This window comes from Crotalus tigris, unplaced genomic scaffold (genome assembly GCF_016545835.1).
Source record: "Crotalus tigris isolate CLP2741 ecotype Arizona unplaced genomic scaffold, ASM1654583v1 scf7180000020145.1122116, whole genome shotgun sequence".
NCBI lineage: Eukaryota > Metazoa > Chordata > Lepidosauria > Squamata > Viperidae > Crotalus > Crotalus tigris.
Window position 1 is genome coordinate 477,671 of NW_024097874.1, and position 5,685 is coordinate 483,355.

Sequence of the window (5,685 nt, forward strand, 5' to 3'; positions counted from 1 at the left end):
TTGGCACACAGGTCAAATATAATAATAATATAATAATAATAATAATAATAATAATAAAATAATAATAATAATAATAATAATAATAATAATAATAATAATAATAACAACAACAACAACAATAATAATAATAATAATAATAATAATAATAATAATAATAATAATGTTGGAAGGGACCTTGGAGGTCATCGAGTCCAACCCCCTCCTCAGGCAGGAACCCTACACCATTTCTGAAAAATGGCTGTCCAGTCTCTTCTTAAAAACTTCCAGTGTTGGAGCATTCACCACTTCTGGAGGCAGGTTGTTCCATTGGTTAGTTGTTCTAACTGTCAGGAAGTTTCTCCTTAGTTCTAGGTTGCTTCTCTCCTTGACTAGTTTCCATTCTCTGCTTCTTGTCCTGCCTTCAGGCGCCTTGGAGAATAGCTTGACTCCATGTTCTTTGTGGCAGCCCCTGAGATATTGGAACATTACTATCATGTCCCCCCTCATCCTTCTCTTCGTAATACCATTCCAGACAATGGAATATCCAATCTCTACTAAAAGCCTCCAATGATGGAGCATCCACAACTTCTGAAGGCAAGCCTTTTCACTGGTTAGTTGCTTTCACAAGTCCTTAGTTCTAGGCTGGTTTTCTTCTTGATTAGTTTTGATCTATTATTTGCCTTCTGATACTTTGGAAAATAGGTTGACCTTCTCTGTGGCAGCCCATCAAATATTGGAACACTGCTATCATGTCACCACCCCTAGTCCTTTTCACTAAGCTAGACATGCCCAATTCCCACAAACATTTGTCATATGTTTTAGCCTCCAGCCCCCTAATCATCTATGTTTACCATCCATTTAGACCAGATGGTCCCCCTGGTTTGGTTTATAGAAAAGTGGCCACAAGCAGAGCCTTCTCAGAGACAGCAGCCCCATTATAAAACTTTCTCCCAAGGAAAATATGAATAGTGCAACACTCACCCAACTCCAAACACACTGTTCAGCCAGGCATATGTAAAACAACAACACATTTTATGGTCAAACAGCACTAAGTAAAGTACTACTACTATTTTTCTTTCTTAAAATACATACTTTTAATATTGTTTTAAGCAGTGCTAGTGACGCTTTACAATAGCTGTCTTTGAGAGTTTTCATGGAAACCACCCTGGATTTCTCAGAAACTTTTAATTTCAAATTAGATGTTGATTTAATAAATTAGACAGAAGAAACAAATGTATGTGTATGAGAGACAGAGAGAGAGAGAGATCCTCTTTTTGTAAGTTTGCTTACTCTGCAACTCCCTACTGGCGCTCTCTCTCTCTCTCTCTCTCTCTCTCTCTCTCTCTCACACACACACACACACACACACACACACACACCACAGACACACACACAGGTTAATAAAAAAGAGGAGGGAGGAGAAAGGTGGAAGCTCTCCTTTTTTGTAAAACATCAGCTTCCTCTTCCCCTTCTGGCTCTCTCTCTGTCTCTGTCTCTCTTACACACTCTCTCTCTTCCTGTTTTCTCCTCGTCCTTTTCCTCAGCTGCACCTGAATGGAGTGGGAGGATGTTAAAAAAAAAGAGAAGGGGTGGAAGAATGGGAGAAGGTCTTTTTTGTAACACCTTGGCTTCCTCCTCCTCTTCCTCTCCTGACCAGGCCTGACAGGGTTAAGCTGGGAGGGGAGGGGCGGGTTAAAGCAAATGAGCTGCTTCTGCAGCCCCTGAACGCTCTCATGCTCCAAGGCACTGCGGGCCTTGTGTTTGACATGTCTGATCTAAACATAAGCTCTCCATGCGGCATTTTAGTCCAACAACTGAACCCTCTCTGGCTCTTCTGCAGACCAGTCTCTGTTCCCCAAAATGCCCTGCAGGCAGTTAATATAGCTCCCGGGACTGTCCCTTGAAAGCTTCTTTTTCAGGGTAGATTATTCAGACCTTAAAAGAACTAAATATTTAAACTGAAAACCTCCACAGAGGATGCAGCAGTCACCAAAGAGGGAATCTGGGCACGTAAGAGAGGCAGATTCAGGAGCTCCATCCCAAAGGAAGTCCACCTGTCAGGGCTGCCCATCAGCCAAGCCCACCTGGACGCCTCTTGGGTCTCCCTCGCCCGCCTTCCAGACGCCCCTGGCCTCCTCCTAGCAGCCTTCTTGCCAGCCTCTCCAGGAATTTTGCTTAGGAGAAGCTGGTTGAGAAAGGCACAAACGGGGATCAAGCGGGTGGGATGCTGCTCCCATCCTTTCTAGCAATACAGTACTCGATGGTTGCAACTCCTGTTACCTGCAACACAGATGCCGCTTTCTAGTCGCAGATGCTGACTATCTGACCGTCATCTCACTTGGCTCAGTTGCAAAGGACGGTCGCTGGGAGGCGGAAACGACCGGAGAGCAGATAAATCAGCGAAAACCTCTCTAGACGCCAAAGGCCGAAACGGGACCGGCGTGACTTCCGGCCTCCTATCGCGAGATGACGGTCAGCTAGGCAGCGTCTGCGACTAGAAAGCGGCATCTGTGGTGGAGGGAAGAGGAGCTGCAACCATCGAGTACTGCCTTGCTAGAAAGGATGGGAGGCGAGGAGAAGATCAGAGTAACGTCCTTTTCCGGATCGCTCAGGGGAGGAAGGAGGCGTGGTGGTGGGGGGGGGGGCTTTTGTGCTCTTCCCAGGGTCGAAGCAGCAGCTGGAAGGTGAGTCGAGGGCGGGTCGGAGGAGAAGCCGGGAGCAGGTGGGGCTGATCGGTTCGGACGTTGCCCACCGCTGTACATCCGTGACGGTCGCAGCATCCCAGCCTCGCGATCCCCGTTTGTGGCTTTCCCAGCCAGCTTCTCCTAAGCAAAATCCCTCAGAGGAAGAGGAAGAGGACGGGGGAGCTCTGGGCTCAGAGGGAGCGTGGCTGGAGGCGAGGAGGACGGAGACCAGAGAGGCGTCCAGGTGGGCTTGCTTTGGGATGCAGCTCCTCAATCTGCCTCTCTTACGTGCCCAGATTTTTAAGAAGAGATTAGACAGCCATTTGTCAAGAATAATATAGCTTTCCTACCTACCTATCTACTGCGCTTACAAGTTTATGGTTGATGCAAGTCCAATGAATCATAATTAATGTAAGAGGTTAGCATTGTGGCATGTTTGCTTTTTAAATGTAATGTATATTTTTTTCCTTTTTTTCACATCTGCAAGCATTGTATAAACAATTAAACTTACACTTTTTAAAAATCTTATAGACCAGGGGTCGGCAACCTTATACACTCAAAGAGCCACTTGGACCCCTTTTCCACAGAAAAGAATACACCGGGAGCCACAAAACCCTGCCGTTTCACCCCCAGCACCGCTGCTGCTGTTCACACCCCCCCCCCGGCATGGAGCACTCTGCCACTGCTGCTTTCTTCCTCTACCTCCCCCGTGCTGAGCACATCCTGTCACTGGTTTTCCCTTCTACCTCCCCCGCACCGGAGCACCCTGCTGCCGCCACATTTCTCTACCTCACTGCGCAGAGCGCCATAGTACCACCACCACTTTTCCCTACCTCCTCCATATGGAGCGTTTTCTGCTGCTGTTTTTCCCTCCTACCTCTCCTGTGCAGTGTCGTGCTACTGCCGCTTTTCTCTCCTACCTCCCTCGTGCAGAGCATACTGCTGCCACTGCTTTTCCCTACCTCTCCCACGTGGAGAATACCCCGCCACTGCTTTTCTCTCCTACCTCCCCCCGTACAGAGTGCCCTGCTGCCACTGCATTTTTCTCTTACCTCCCCTGTGCGGAGCGCCCTGCCACTGCAGCTTTCCCCAGCAGCAAAGATGGCGTTTGGGAGGCAGCGGAAGCGCATAGCCCAGGCACTGCCCAGCAGCAAAGCTTGTCCTTCCCACTCAAGATGCCCCCAGCGGCTCCTCGGCTCCATCCAAGTTGAAGAAAGCGGAGGCACAGCAGAGGGATTGCTTTCAAATAATAAGAACTGGGTGTGCTGCTCGCTCGTGTGCGCCTGCCTTATTGAGAGGACTCCCGCTGCTGCGCCTCCGCTTTCTTCAACTCGGATGGAACAGAGTGTGGAGGAGAACATAACACTCTGGTTAATTGTCTGTATTTTTAGGAAGTTTCTCCTTAATTCCAGGTTCTTCTCTCTCTGATCAGTTTCCAACTGTTGTTTCTTGTTCTGCCCTCTGATGCTTTGGAGAATTTTATCCCGCCTTCCTTGTGGCAGCCCCCCCAATATTGTGGGGGAGAGGTCAGGGGGACCAGGGGGAAAACCTGTGGGGACCATGGGGCGGGAGAAAAGTTTGGTGGGGCCCTATAAGGGAGGAAAAGCCCCAGGGGAACCAAGGGTTGGGAAGCAGAGCACAGGGTGTCTCAGGGATGGGGGAGGCCTAGGGATGCTTAGGGGGGTAGGTCTGGTCCTGCGCTAGGCTTCCAACTCCTTCCCCCAACAGTGCTGTTGCTAGTATTCCACGTAGCGATTTGCACATCTGTTTAATGGCTGCATCACGGAAGATGGGGGTAATTAACCAAACCACTCTCACTTCATGGCTTTTGTAATGTGCGACTGTAACTGGCAGGCCCCATTACAGTTGTAACTTGAGGGCTACTGGTATGCTGGCTGTGAAAATATGGGGATCAAAATCTGGAGAACAACAAACAAGGCTGCAACTCCATATGTTGGATTTCCGTAATCAATATACGAAAAACACCACAGAAAACGCTATTTGAGGAATTCCACAAGTTCTGTAAAAGGAAACATCCAGAAACATCTGCTGATAATCAGAAACAGGTCATCAGCCTTTATCCGCTAACAATTTCCATTTTTTTTTTTCTCCACACCTACAGGTCTAATCCTAAGATGTATTGACTAAAAAGAATCAGGTCAGAATTCAAGTAGCCAATTTCTCACCTACACTCCCAATGGGGAATCAGAAATGAAATTCAAGCCTTCTCTAAACTCATCAATGTTTGCCTCATGTGCACTTCCTTCTGTGCTGCCACAAAATAGGTTATAAAATTGATCACATTGTGTGATGACCCATTCATGACCCTCATGATTTACGACTGTAATTTCAAGTTAAATTACACTTGTAAATCAAGGACTACCACCAGTTTTCCCCAACAGTGAGGTAGCCAGTGTTTAACGCCTTACACATTCATTTAACAGCTGAATCAGGAACAGCAGGAGTAGGGGTAGTTAAGCAAAGTGTGATGACTCCAGGCACAGCACAGAGGCAAGTGGATCCGCGCGTCGTGGAGCCGCCGGCTGCCCTCAACGCCTGCCAACTTGGAACCCCCCCCATCCTCATCCCGGCACCCCTTGCTCCCAGCCACCCCCCCGGGACCTGCCCGCCCCTCCAACCTCCTAAGCACCATTGTAGCGGCTGGGTTGCAAGAGCCTCTTTACATGCCGCGCAGTCCTTCACCGGCACACCCCTTACCCGACTCGTCGCATGCGAGAGGTGTGGCCAGAGCACCAGCTTCCGCTCAGAAGGTGCCGCTTCTCCCCTCCAATGCACATGCGGGCATCGCCACTGCCTCGCCCTCTTGCCCACCGCCTGGCTGCTTCCAAGGCCCAGAGCCCGGTGAGCCACTCCTGCCCGCCATCCCTAGGGCCGCACCGGGTGCCAGAGGGCCAAGGCAGCCTCCGACGGTGAGAGAAGTGGGCTGGGAGGTACGGGGTAGGCTCTGGCATGGCACAGAGGGAGGCCGGGAGTGGAGTGTGGCCAGGCAGCCAGGAGGTGT